Raw genomic sequence first — 15,329 nt, forward strand, 5'->3', positions numbered from 1 at the left:
AAATCTAAGTAAATATTTCAATAGAGGACACATAATAGAATTAAAGGATGGTTTAACTTATAAATAGTGCGATTACCTGTACCTTGGATGATTCATTTTAAAGTCAGCTTAATCGATTATGTGTTTTATCAAACATTTTCGTGGCAACCCATTTCGTTGCTTCCTGATACAAGGACTAAACACAGTGATCAAGTGAAAATTGTAGAATGATGCTCAAAAATAATATTCTAACAATTAATCATGCCACTGCATGGTTCCGGAAGTAATTACTTCGTACCGGAAATTGAAATATTATTTGATCCGTCTTTCGGACATTAAAAAAAAACAAATAATTCTGATTTAATGATGGTCGAACAAGGAACGAATAACAAGTCGACAATTTTCGTTGAATCATTATTTTCTCTTTCCTATAACACATCCAGTTGACTTTGTGCATATATTTTTTAATAATTTATTAATAATTAAAATTTAGTTTATGTATTGTGATTTCAGAAATGTATTATTTGCATTTCGATTAATTTATTTCAGTTGCTTACCTTCTGAATTAAATGTTTCTAACTCAGTCAATAAGCAATAACAAGGTTATCCGGCAATATATGTACGCTGAACATATATTTGATAACACGCCAGGGTTGAAAACATCCATGGTTAAAAATGCAGCAAAAAAAAAAAAAATGCCACAGAGAAGAGACACATCAACAAAGGTAAATATATCTAATTTATATTGTTCGCGTGACCTTTGTCCGTAATTGATGGTAAAAGTTGGGCCTATCTGACTAATGTCTTTTTAAATAAATGTGTACTTGGATTTGAGTTCAGGATCATATAATTCCCCCTTAGAAATTGTCATTTCTACCTGACTTGCAACATGTTTCTAAGTTACAAATAAGTTGTTTACTGATATCTGAGTTCAAGCTTTAGTGTTAGAATGATCCTGCGACCCTCATACTGGTAACTGTCTATTGTTTTGTTTAAGGTACTAGTCAACAAAATTATTTATTCCTATTTTAATATCTGTCTTTGGGAAGCTATGATCAGAGATTTTATTTGCGTTTAGTTACAATTTGAGAGGAATCATTTATCTTAATTATTAATTGGAATTACAAAGTGCTCATTTTAACTTTTGGCGCATTCAAAACTATTGGTACACCTGCACATTCATGATTGAAATTCTTTCGAAACACCGATGGTATTCGTTCGGAACACTCTATAAGTTGAATTTGGGGGCGATGGAGGACAACCGGAAATTAACATGGGCTTTTGGGCGTATCGAGGGATAATGTGAATTTAACATGGGCTTTGGACTATCGAAGGACAATGTGAATTTAACCTGGGATTTGAGGTCTATACAGGAACAATGGGAAATTTAACACTTGGGATGTAATTCACAGTAAGAGCCTTTGCAATTTTCGCTTTGTGGTTTTGGGCAATGCATTATTTATTGGATTTTACAAAACTTGTTGGTTTTGCTTTTTCTGTTACTTAGTTTAAGACCATAGAGTTGTAGCACGGTGTTATCTGAGAAAGTGGGGAAAGTCTAATCTGCAATGAAAAAGGAGGGAATATACTGTTTTGAATGTTTCTTTTCTTTTTCTTGAAGCTGCCTGATAAGTCCAAAGCTAGGTAAACATTATCAATCTTAGCATGCATGAAGAATGGCGTCAATATGCAATCGTTGGCATCTTCTTGCAGATAAAATGGTACTGAGAACCAGTCATAAGGCAACGTTTTGCAGATAAAATCCAAGTTAGAACCATTTACAAGGCATCGTTTGGCTACCGTAGTATTACTCGCAGTAAAACACGCATCTCTAAAAAAGACCGATCTAACAAGACAGTTGAGCACATCTTGTAATAAAACTACTGTCATACCACGGTCAGACATTCTACAGTGTACAACAAATGTCATAACAAACACATAAATAAAAGGCTCTATTGCACTTTCAACACTGTATATAGTATCCTGAGACCACGTCCACAACTCTGAAGAGAAAACCCCTTTGTCAGCTGTATTCTAATACCACCAAAATGAAAACTACAAAGATCGTTCTGTCACATATCTTGTCTCGATACAACGTCAAGTACCGAACTCCATGAGGTTTCTTAAGATGATTCGGATACTGTTCTTTATAACTTTATTACTTTACAAACTGGCATCACCTATACGGGCAAGTATTCCAAATGAGACAATAATCAGACTGGCATCACCTATACGGGCAAGTATTCCAAATGAGACAATAATCAGACTGACATCACCTATACGGGCAAGTATTTCAAAGGAGACAATAATCAGCAGGAAAATTTTCAGAGATAAACATTTGCATATGTGAGGTCAGTCCTGTAGATCATACCTGAAATGTACGCCATTATCCGCATTCGGACCACCAAGGTTATTTACAAAACAAAGATTTCACAAAGAAATTGTGAATGCAGTGAACTATTTTTCATTCGTGACTTCACGGTCAATCCTACAATCAGTCTAATCGTAGAAATAGACAAGGTGGTCAGACTAGATTGAGGTTTATTTTCTTACAGAGACGTTTCCGTTTGTATGACCTTTTCCTTAAATTATTGCGCCGACATGCACCTAATGTACATCTTTTTGTCTCGCAGAAAAAGTCGAGGTCGTTCAGAAACGAACATACGTGATATACCTCATATTTACCTTCTAGACTAATGAAGAAACTTATCTATGGATAACCTTACTCGAAATAGATACATCAAGTGATTACACTCATTGGGTCCTTCAAGTGACTAGACGTATTGGATTCTTTAAGTGACTAAACTGATTGGGTCCTTCACGTGATTATACTCACTGAGCCCTTCAAGTGACTACACACATTGGGGCCTTCAATTAGATGGTACTGGTGGTATACCAGTGCTAACATTTTTATTATTATTATCGGAGAACTACAATATACATATGAATGCACGCACGGATTGATGCATACCATTTAATGCGTGCAGCGAGAGTGGGTGATGTCCTAACTGTATTCCCCTGCCCAAAGATTTTGGGTGATGTCTAACTTTATTCCCCTGACCCAACGTGTGTGTGTGTGTGTGTGTGTGTGTGTGTGTGTGTGTGTGTGTGTGTGTTATATTCTAACTGTGTTTCCCTGACCCTACGAATGTGGGTGATATTCAAACTGTATTTCCCTGAACTTCACTCCCCAAATGAGTGTCCAAGCGTCTACTCTCTATATGGAATCCAAACTCACAGTTTGGTTATTTGAAGAAGAAAAAAAATATTGATTGTTTGTTTTCGTTTTTGTCTTGGTTAATAACAATAATAGTAACGACTTTAATAGCCATTAGTGACAATTTTATAAAAAACACAAACAATAGTAATTTTTTGCAGCGGCAAGGACGTTAGAAATACATCTCCCAACCAAAAGGCTATCTTGTTAATTGTTTATGATAAAATTAGTAAACAAATTTAAACAGGTGATCGAGAACAAAGATGCTAAAATGTTGCGGATGGAGATGATAATTGGATGATGAAAGTACAAATGATTCTTGCTAGAATAATGCATCACGAAGGAGAATACTAAGGAAGCCAATCCGCTGCTAAGAAGGTAACCCTGGGCACAGCCAGTAAATGTTAGAAACATTCCAGCAAAGATTGGACGAAACTACCCCAGCTGTTCGGGAGAATAAGTTACAAAACTGATCAAAACAGTTGCTATAAACTGCCCTCCACTCGAAGTAAAGCCACTCTATATACTGTTATGGCATGTCATGTCTTGAACAAAAGCATGAAATACCATGACAACATTGTGGCTGGTAAAACCACCAAATATACAATGTCAGTAGAATAGAGTTTTTCCAAAAGAACTTTCTTGCTAAGAATCGTTCTGATAAAGAGGCAGAAACTGGTTGTCAGTCTGGTTGCATCGATAAGCCAGAAAGGCAATGTTCATTAAAACAGCTTCTAAACGGACGAGAAGGACACAGGTAACTATCCTAAGATGAGTGCAGTAAATCCGGGCTTGTTGGAGGAGTTGCCATGACTCACGACTCCAAGGCTGCGGTTACGAATTATATCTAGACCATGCCTTGTCAGCGACCATGATGCATACATGGGCAAGACACTTTATTTCAATTGCTTTTTTAGGATATAACCTTTCGTATAACGATGTGAATTAAGCACCAAAAACAACCAGCAACCATCCAACCATACGATTTGGCCAACTATGCAAATCGGAAAGTGTGCAACTCTGAATCGACACTTCTTTACACAAAATATTCACCATTACAAACACTAAATGTACAAGACTGATTATCAATACGTGACCAAGTTCCTTGCAATTCATGTATAAAAGCATCACACAGAACAGACAGTTTTCTTTTCAGTGTTGAAATGAAAAATAGCGGAAAAACCCAACAGTATAACGCATTATAAGGAATGCAGTAAGGATGAAACTTGCATGAAGGGGTATTTTGGCGTCTCAATTAATCCATCTGAAACTGTAATACTATAACGTTTCACATCTCTGTTCTTTGTTGATAAAAGGTGCAAAACCTATCAATATGTGATCGAACCATACACATCCTCTAACACCGTGACTAGCTAAAAATTTGAAGTACATAGTCTTAAACATAACATGCCAAAGAAAGTATAATTTTATCTCCTCACGTACACAGTTTGAGACCTTCAGGATGTCGGAGAAAATGGATATATTCACAAGAGTCTTCCTAGTTTAAGCACTTGGTTTCTTTGTACTTAGGCAATGTATTCAGTAAGATTCCTTTACCTTTCTGGAATCGGACCACCAGTCGAGGTTGTGAACAATTGCACCTAATACAATATCACCGAAAGGATGGCACGATTATGAGAAGCGTTATGCAGCCCGTCTTCTGTTCAGCTTCTTTCCCATCCGATCAGATCTTTGGAGAATGATCCCAAAGGGGCTTTATCTGTTTCGAGTCCATGTTTTCAATTAAAAATTGGTTAATTTAGCTCATTATTTATTCACTTATCAATAATTACATTTTCTGCAGTTGTTGTTGGTATTACTTTTATTGATGTGGTTCTTAATGTCATTATATTATCCGGGATATAATCTATGGTTAAACCAGTTAATATTAGGAAAATAGGTGGCACTATTACTCCTTCTTGTGCAGATTAATAAAAACTAGATTGCTATTTTATAATAGGAGTTCAAACAAACTAGATACGACATCTCAAATCTTCAAACAGTACTTAAATTAAATATTCAGTAATGTAATATTTTACAAATTCAACGATTTCTATAATGTTTAGTGTTCGTCAATTTTGCCTTTGTTTTGTAATTACCTACGGCCAAGACCCATAGAGAATTAAAAGCGTGCTGTTGCTAACATACATACATACATACATACATACATACATACATACATACATACATACATACATGTATGTATATGTGTGTGTGTGTGTGTGTGTGTGTGTGTGTGTGTGTGTGGCTGTGGCAGTGGCTGTATGTGGCTGTGTCTGAGTCTCTATGTGTGTGACGCATCAGTTGATTCTTTTATTTCTTGTGGAATATTTGCTTACCACTATTCTGCCGGTGTTTTGCTACAAACATGTAGCATGATGTCCCACCCAGTCACATTATCCTGACACCAAACCGATCAGTCCTAACACTAACCTCTTAATGCTGAGCTCCAAGCTAAGAAGCTGTTATCACCATTTTTTGTGTCTTTGGTATGACTCGGCCAGGGTTCGAACCCACATCCAATGCGGTTCACAATAATGAATTTTCTATTGTTTTTTTGTTTAGTTTTGTGTCTTTAGACAGAAGATAGCCTGAATATACTAAAATTAATTCAGTTTTAATTCATACCATAGATGATTTAAAAAATTTGACAAAATATCACCAGTCGCAATGAAAATAATAAAAACAACACAAAAAAACAAGAAAAGAAAACGTAGATAGTAGGACATGGATCACCCAGGATAGCCCCCTATACTACTGAAATTAATGAAAGAGTTGTTGTAGTAATGAAATCCTAATGCAACGACTTTAAATAAATCGTTGTAAAACTTACGATTATTATGTCATCTCAGGCAGCTACGGACAATGACACTTAAGGTGATGCATGCACACACATTACATCGTCGTGAATAATTTAGACGGTAGCAACGAATTTAAATGTTATATTTGCTTGTCGAAATAAAAAGTAAAGAATCTTTAAACTAACATGGCATGATAGTTTAAAATTAGAAGTAAAACAAAACGAAAACAGTAACTGGATTGTGCCTTAAGTTTAGAAACGTTCGTGATAAACTGAGTGTAAGAGAAAGAACAAAGCCTTCCCTTGAGTCGATGGGTCTTACTGGGGTTTTGCCGGGTTCTTCTTCCACCATTTATACTGGCCGCCATGTATAGCCTATCTTGTGCTGAAAAATGGCCTTAAACCCCAAACAAAAACAATAACAACAGCATAATTCGGTTCCAAAGACTGCCTCAGTGACAGCTAATAGTTGGTGGAAGAATCTATCAGAATGACACCTAGTCTGCTCAAATGAGATTTCCGAAATACAACTAGAAAATAAATGATTCTTGAAAGAAAGAAATCAACAAATTTTACACATAGAAAATAATAAACAAAACGGTTGAAAAACTGATAAAACGGAATGTAATTAATGGTCTAATCAAATATATAGCTTATAGATTTTATTTGAACATAAATATAAAAACTTTAATTTGTTTCCAGAATATAGCGTAGTGTAGGTCTTCCAGCTCCTTCTTCGCGTCTGGCCTTAGTTGCAAGGTTCTCTTCAAGAGCTGTGTTGAACGATATAAACCGAGAGATGACAATGCTGTATAAACTGTAAGAAGAATAAAGGCGAGACCTGGATTATAAAATATACAACAAAAAATCTCTTGTCAGGCGAGGCTCTGTGGGAATGCTGTCATATATATGGATTAATAACAAAGATACTCTGCTAAATAAATGTTATATTTATTTATATAATATATACATTATTTAAATCATTTAATGGTTCGTTTTGTTTCTTCCTCAATGTAGTAGTAGTAGTCGTAGTAGTAACTCCAGCAGTAGCATTACATGCAAATAATAGTGTCGGTAATGTTTTAAAGCAAGTCTGATATCCAAAACTAATAATAATAATAATAATAATAATAATATGGACTTACTATAGCGCCTAATCTTTAGAAGCTATGCGCATTACAATAGTAGATTACAAATGAAAACATTTACAACGACAAGATTACGAAAACAAAACACATACAAAAGAAAACGAAGATGCTAGGTTTGCTTGGATATCACACATTAGTTGGGTTCTATTTATCATACTAAGTTTTCACTTTGTGGCAAAAAGAAGGTGGGTTAGCGACTGATACGGTGAGATGACATATGACGCACAGGTGATCTGATGCTAGTTTATGGGAGATCAATGAAGGCATTAGAATATTATCATCAGGTCATTGAAGAATCCAGTCTAAAATGTGACGATATTTATTGGTGGGTTAGCTAAATGACTGAGGTGAAAATGTGAAGATAATCTAGTTTAGTTGTGTATGGATTTCCAGGACAGTAAAAGTGAAAATGGAAATGTCCAAGAGCAATCAGATTGACACCTATCGAATGTCCATACTCCACGAGGTTAGGAAATTGCTCAAAAGGATAGGGTTTGTGGGGTGGGTGGATTTCTTTTTAGTTTTAACGTAGTTTTAACAATTTGAGTCATATCGCTACAATGTCTGCAATAGGACATCATGCCGCAGACATGTGCCATCATGTCTCACCCAGTCACTGGGGCATCATGCCGCAGACATGAGCCATCATGTCTCACCCAGTCACCGGGGCATCATGGGTGAGACATGAGCCATCATGTCTCACCCAGTCACATTATCCTGACACCAGGCCGACCAGTCCTAAGACTAAGCTCTTAATGCTGAGCGTCAAGCGAGGCAGCTGTTGCTACCATTTTTGTAAGTCTTTGGTACGACTCGGCTGGGGTTCGAACCCACGATATCATGCTTTCGAGACTGATGCTCCAACGACTTAGACCACCATAGAGGTCTCCAAAATGAGAGATTCAGTAAGCTTGTTTATTCAACTAGTATGAGTACGGTAGAGGCAGAGAAAAATGGACTGACATTTTGTTCCATTTTGAGTGAGGTTTGGACCAGTTCAAACTATATGTGTTCCAAACTGAAAGTTGTATAGCAGTTAAGACGGTGAAGAAGATATGAGTTCAAAATTTGATCACGACGTGAAATGCGGTGAAAGCTTTCTTTTCCATGTATCGATGTCGCCCTGTCCCAGTTATTGCAATTTGACGCCATACGTAATACCTATTGTACATGGTATTAAAGATGGTAGCAATCTCAAATGCAAAATTATCTAAATTGCAAGGTAGTGGTAAATTTTAATCTAAAATTAACTTTAGTCGTGTTGCTAGTATTGTTTCTTGTATTAGCAAACTATCGCGTTTTTGTAAATGGAGCATTAAACTGATAAACAGTTCAAACCGTCAAATTTTCTAATTATCAAATGATGTCTTTTGATAAACTACCGATATTATGTTCACATGGAATTGTCGAATTCTTTGTATGTATTAGAATGGATTTGGAATATAAATTATTTCAATATTTCTTCCTAGACATATATGTAGCTCTTCGAAAGAATTACCAATAAAGGAACAAATTTTCTACTAATAAATCAAAAATAGAAATAAATTGCCATTTCCACCCTTGTAATTTGGTTTTACAGCACTTTACTCGCGAGAAAGAAAAACACGATTTAGAATAAGAGGTATATTAATTACAAATTACATACAATGTGCAAAGTCTTTTTTCCGTTAAATGAAGTTATGTGAGCAATCGCAGAGAATTGTTGTCCTTACGTTTGGGAAAATGTGAAAATCTCCATGTTGGATAAATCCACAGAAATCAGATCACTTAACTTGGGTTAATTTTTAGATAGGATGCATAGAAAATGTTACACTGTGAACACGTTTTGCCTAAATATACGAAAATTTAGCAGCAGTGAGCTTCCTCTGTTGTTAATTATAATACTTCCAATATTTTGCTACATGCCGTGGATTGTGAAGACTGGGATATAAAACTGTGATTGATTTTATTCCTAACAGAACAATATAAATTTACAACAGTGCCAACCGGCTGCAATATATCTATCTATCTATCTATATAGAAATAAACATTTTTATTGTGCGTTCACAACTTATTTTTCGTAAGCTTTGTAAATGCATAGCAGTGTAAAGTTTTCTTATGCTTTATTATCTTACAAAAATAAAAAGTACGAAAAAAGTATTTTAATATTAAAAGACAGGTGTGCAGTATCGTAAAATTTAAGCTCTCCATGCAGTACCAGGTGAAGATTAAATTATGAAAAAGATAAGCCAGTTTATTTTCATTATGATTTGTGGCATGTGTATCAATATGAAATTTCAATACTTCCTAGAAATATCGACACATTCTGAAATCCAGTTTTATACAAAGGATAATAATCTCGATTCTATGCCCTTCTCTTTTATTTTCAAACACGTGACTAGAACGCCATGACATTTTAAAATGCGCATTGGAATATAAAAATAATTAAAAGCATTCAGTATATGTGTGAGGAGGATCGACTGCTAAACGAGTGATTGCAATTCATAATTTACGACATGACCTTGCAAAGGGCAATATGCTAGATCCAGTTGAACCGATCTGCGCATGTTTAATCTTGGTGCAATGATAACAGAAGTGCAGTAACTGATTACATAACTGTGCATGTGCATATGGAAACCTTCTACACAGACACAAAAAAACCAGCACAGCAAAACCGATCCAGAGATCATAGCCGTCTGCTTCTCTCTCACTGCAGACGACATGGTTATGTTAAGCTCCAGGTTTTAATCTGATTTTTTTTTATACCGCATTTGACTCTAAATAACATGCAGTTTAGTTCCATACCTTTTCTAAGCCTCAAACAATAGAACGTTTTAAAGTGGTGGTGGATTTAAATTCATTCGTCGTCTATTTATTTGATGCACAGATATCTTTTTGCATGAGAAATTCCATCCTAATTAAGACATATACTCGAAATGGAATGCAGTAAAGGAATAAGACACTCAAATGTTCTCTTAGCTCGGCAGTGTGGACAATGTATTTTCTAATTACAATGCATATAAAAGAAGACAACAAACGATACCAGGCCATGATAGTTTGTATTCATTCTTAGCCAAGCCTTACTAGCCCTACGGAAAAATTTGGTATCCGAGAAACTGGTTATAAGAAATTTTGAAATGTAATATCGAAGTTTAATTATGGTTTTACGCGGACGTTACCACTTTCTTTCATACTGTTATGTGTGTGTTTACATTGGAACTGTTCAATGAAAACTGATTCCAAAAATATTAGGAAATCGGCATAAAACCAATCATTTCTTAAAACCGTCTAAGTTATGAAACATATTATATCATTATACGAAACAAAACGTTTCGCAATATGATTCTTTAAAATTATCATTTTAATTTATTTAATTTCTGGATTGTAGGAACCGGTTTAAATGTTTCAATGAAACCATTTACTTCCATTCTCTGGCTCACTACATTATACTATTTCACAGGTTAAAACAATCCAATAATAGGTTTAACTGTTGATATCCCTCAGTCATTCTTTCTTTTGTGACCACCGCCAATTTGTAACTAATAATCAACTTGGACAAAATATTGATCAGAAGCAACGTGTTGTAGTTACAACTACATCTGGTTTACATCTCGGAAATACATAAAAAGAAACAGTAACTTAATAAAATAGATACGGTCATGACGAAATATGAGTAGACCTTACTTTATGTTTTTAATATACGATGTTAATAAGGTATATACTTTCACGGATAATAGAAATTAGCAACGTTACTGATTTTCGCTCAATATCTAAGTGGAAGACTGTTGGAACTACAACAACAACAACTACAACTACTACTACTACTACTACTACTGCTACTACTACTACTACTACTACTACTACTAATAATAATATAATAACAATACTATAAATAATAATAATAATAATAACATTTGTACTTTCTCGGAATAATATTAATTTGAAAGGTTATCTGATTTTCACTTATAACAATAATGATGATAAAAATAATAATAATAATAATAATAATAATAATAATAATAATAATAATAATTATAATAATAAAAATAATAAAATACATTTTTTATTTAGTTCAAGTCTACATCTACGTCAGTTTTGCGCATGCTAATCCGACCCTTAATCTAATCCTACCCTTAACACAATGCAAGTGATATACCCGAAAATCTATCTACACAAAAGACATTTTTGTTTTTGTGTCAAGATTACATTCAGAATGTCACGCATATCAGTAGTTTTGTAAGGCTAATTTTCATCCACAGATATTTCATTTTATTTGAGTGGGTGGGGCCTCTTGTTCTTAGTATTATGGTATAGTACATTGGTATAAATAAGCTTGGTATAAAATTACATGGAAACTGGGAACCAAAAGTAGTCAGCAGAATTTACCAATGTATAAAACCAGTCTTCATCAGTAGCACGTGACAGTTTATTTCAATAAGACTGCAGAAAATTCAAACGATTCATAACAATTGGAATTTTTTTTTTAAAAATTAAAAAATGATAAAAGCATGCTTGAATACTAATTCTCCTAGCATGTATCAGTCATAATTTATCACAGCCTAATGAGAGTACTACGACGAGATCATTCCAAATTCGATTCTACCCGCATAATTTTATAATTATTTTTCTCAAGAATAAATAGAGTGCAAATATAGTTGCTGATGAGTTATAATTATCATATTACACAAAAGTTAATAAAATAGCAAGGCAATGAATCGTGAATAGTTTTGTATGTTTATTGGGAAACCTGAACTAAAATAATTTCAAATGCAGGCAACATTTTATTATGATATTCTTGGAATTCATGAATATTGCTGCTAATATAAAATTTTTGTTTTGAGTCTTTATTTTCTACTAGCATGATGACCAGGATAAGATTTAAAAGTTTGACCTCATTTAGTAGTATGCCAATATTTGGACATTGTTTAATTTTAATTAAAATTTTGACCCCATTAACTTGTATGCCAATAGTTGGACATTGTTTAATTTTAATTAAAACTTTGACCCCATTTAGTTATATGCCAATGTTTGGACATTATTTAATTTTAATAAAAACTTTGACCTCATTTAGTTGTATGCCAATGTTTGCACATTATTTAATTTTAATTAAAACTTTGACCCCATTTAGTTATATGCCAATGTTTGCACATTATTTAATTTTAATTAAAACTTTGACCCCATTTAGTTATATGCCAATGTTTGCACATTATTTAATTTTAATTAAAACTTTGACCCCATTTAGTTATATGCCAATATTGGGACATTGTTTAATGTTAATAAAAATTTTGACCCCATTTAGTTATATGCCAATGTTTGCACATTATTTAATTTTAATTAAAACTTTGACACCATTGAGTAGTATGCCAATGTTTGGACATTATCTAATTTTAATAAAAATTTTGACGCCAGTAACTTGTATGCCAATGTTTTGGCATTATTTAATTTTAATTAAAACTTTGACCCATTTAGTTGAATGCCAATGTTTGGACATTATTTAATTTTAATTAATATTTTCACCCCATTTAGTTGTATGCCAATGTTTGCACATTACTTAATTTTAATTAAAACTTTGACCCCATTTAGTTGTATGCCAATGTTTGGACATTATTTAATGTCAATTAAAACCGTGACCCTATTGCGTTGTATCACAATGTTTGGACATTAGTTAATTTTACTTGAAATTTTGACCCATTTAGTTGTATGCCAATGTTTTGACATTATTTAATATTAATTAAAACTTTTGACCTTTTTTTTTAGTTATATGCAATGTTTGGACATTATTTGATTTTAATTAAAATTTTGACCCCAATTAGTTTTATGTCAATATTAGAATATTAATTAATTTTAATTAAAACTTTGACCCCATTGTGTAGTGTGCCAATGTTTATACGTTATTTAGTATTAATTAAAATTTCGACCTCATTTAGTTGTATGCCAATGTTTTGACATTATTTAATTTTAATTAAAACTTTGACCTCATTTAGTTGTATGCCAATGTTTGGACATTAATTAATTTCAGTTAAAATTTCGACCCATTTAGTTGTATGCCAATGTCTTGACATTATTTAATTTTACTTAAAACATTGAGCCCATTTAGTTGTATGCCAATGTTTTGACATTATTTAATATTAATTAAAACTTTGACCTCTTTAGTTGTATCCAATGTCTGGACATTATTTAATTTTAATCAAAATTTTGACCACACTCAGTTGTATGCCAATGTTTGGACAATATTTAATTTTAATTAAACTTTTGACCCCAATTAGTTGTATGCCAATATTTCGACATTATTTATTTTTAATTAAAATTTTGACCTCACTGAGCTGTACGCCAATGTTTTGGCATTATGTAATATTAATTAAAACTTTGACCTCATTTATTTGTATGCCAATGATTGGACATTATTTAATTTTAATTAAAACTTTGACCTCATTCAGCTGTATGCCAATGTTTGGACATTAATTAATTTTAATTAAAATTTTGACTCATTTAGTTGTATGCCAAGGCTTGACATTATTTAATACTGATTAAAACTTTGACCTCATTTAGTTGTATGCAATGTCTGGACATTATTTAATTTTAATTAAAATTTTGACCCCAATTAGATTTATGTCAATATTTAGACATTATTTAATTTTAATAAAAACTTTGACCCCAATCAATAGTATGCCAATGTTTTGACACTATTTAATACTAATTAGAATTTTGACCTCATTTAGTTGTATGCCAATGTTTTGACATTACTTAATATTAATTAAAACTTTGACCTCATTTAGTTGTATTCAGTGTTTGGACATTATTTGATTTTAATTAAAATTTTGACCCCATCGAGTTGTATGCCAAAGTTTGAACATTATTTAATTTTAATTAAATTTTTTACCCCATTTAGTTGTATGCCAATGTTTGGACATTATTTAATATTAGTTAAGACCTTGACCCTATTCCGTTGTATCCCAATGTTTGGACATCATTTAATTTTAATTAAAAGTTTGATCCATTTAGTTGTATCCCAATGTTTTGACATTATTTAATTTTACTTAAAACTTTGACCCCATTTTCTTGTATGCCAATGTTTTGAAATTATTTAATATTAATTAAAACTTTGACCTCTGTTAGTTTTATGTCAATATTTGGACATTATTTAATTTTAATTAAAACTTTGACCCCATTTAGTTGTATGCCAGTGTTTGGACATTATTTAACATTAATTAAAATTTTGACCTGATTTAGTTGTATGCCAATGTTTTGACCTTATTCAATTTTAATTAAAACTTTGACCTCAATTAGTTGCATGCAATGTTTGGACACTATTTAATTTTAATTAAAACTTTGACCCCAATGAGTAGTATGCCAATGTTTTGCCATTATTTAATATTAATTAAAATTTTGACCTGATTTAGTTGTATGCCACTGTTTTGACATTATTTAATTTTAATTAAAACTTTGACCCCAATGAGTAGTATGCCAATGTTTTGACATTATTTAATATTAATTAAAACTTTGACCCTATTTAGTTCTATCCCAATGTTTTGACATTATTTAATTTTAATTAAAACTTTGACCCAATTTAGTTCTATCCCAATGTTTTGACATTATTTAATTTTAATTAAAACCTTGACCCCATCAAATTGTATGCAAATGTTTGAACATTATTTAATTTTAATTTAAACTTTTGACCCCATTGAGTACAATGCCAATGTTTTGACATTATTTAATATTGATTAAAATTTTGACCTCATTTAGTTGTATGCCAATGTTTGGACATTATTTAATTTAAATTAGAACTTTGACCTCATTTAGTTGTATGCGAATATTTGGACATTATTTAATTTAAATTAAAACTTTGACCACATTTAGTTGTATGCCAATGTTTTGATATTATGTGATATTAATTAAAACTTTGACCCCTTTAGTTGTATGCATATGGTAGGACATTATTTAATAAAATCAATACTTTGACACCATTTAGTTGTATGCCAATGTTTGGACATTACTTAATTTTAATTAAAACTTTGACCCCATTGAGTACTACGCCAATGTTTGGACATTATTTAATATTAATTAAAATTTTGACCTCATTTAGTTGTATGCCAATGTTTTGACAATATTTAATATTAATTAAACTTTTGACCCTAATTAGTTTCATGCCAATATTTGGACATTATTTAATTTTAATTAAAATTTTCACCTCATTTAGTTGTATGCC

The 15,329-nt window shown here is 32.5% G+C and overlaps 1 long non-coding RNA gene across 2 annotated transcripts in view; it reads right to left on the minus strand.

The window, feature by feature from the left end:
* Window positions 1-6,122: 6,122 nt before the first annotated feature.
* LOC149802100 (uncharacterized) overlaps window positions 6,123-15,329 on the minus strand; it is a 32,652-nt gene continuing 23,445 nt past the window's right edge. For both annotated transcript variants that reach the window (XR_016420783.1, XR_016420782.1), the window contains exon 3: window positions 6,123-6,813. This is a non-coding gene — a long non-coding RNA (uncharacterized LOC149802100). The remainder of the gene's footprint in view (window positions 6,814-15,329) is intronic.

Source organism: Sinohyriopsis cumingii, chromosome 4, assembly GCF_028554795.1.
Source record: "Sinohyriopsis cumingii isolate HCF-2022 chromosome 4, ASM2855479v2, whole genome shotgun sequence".
Classification (NCBI taxonomy): Eukaryota; Metazoa; Mollusca; class Bivalvia; order Unionida; family Unionidae; genus Sinohyriopsis; species Sinohyriopsis cumingii.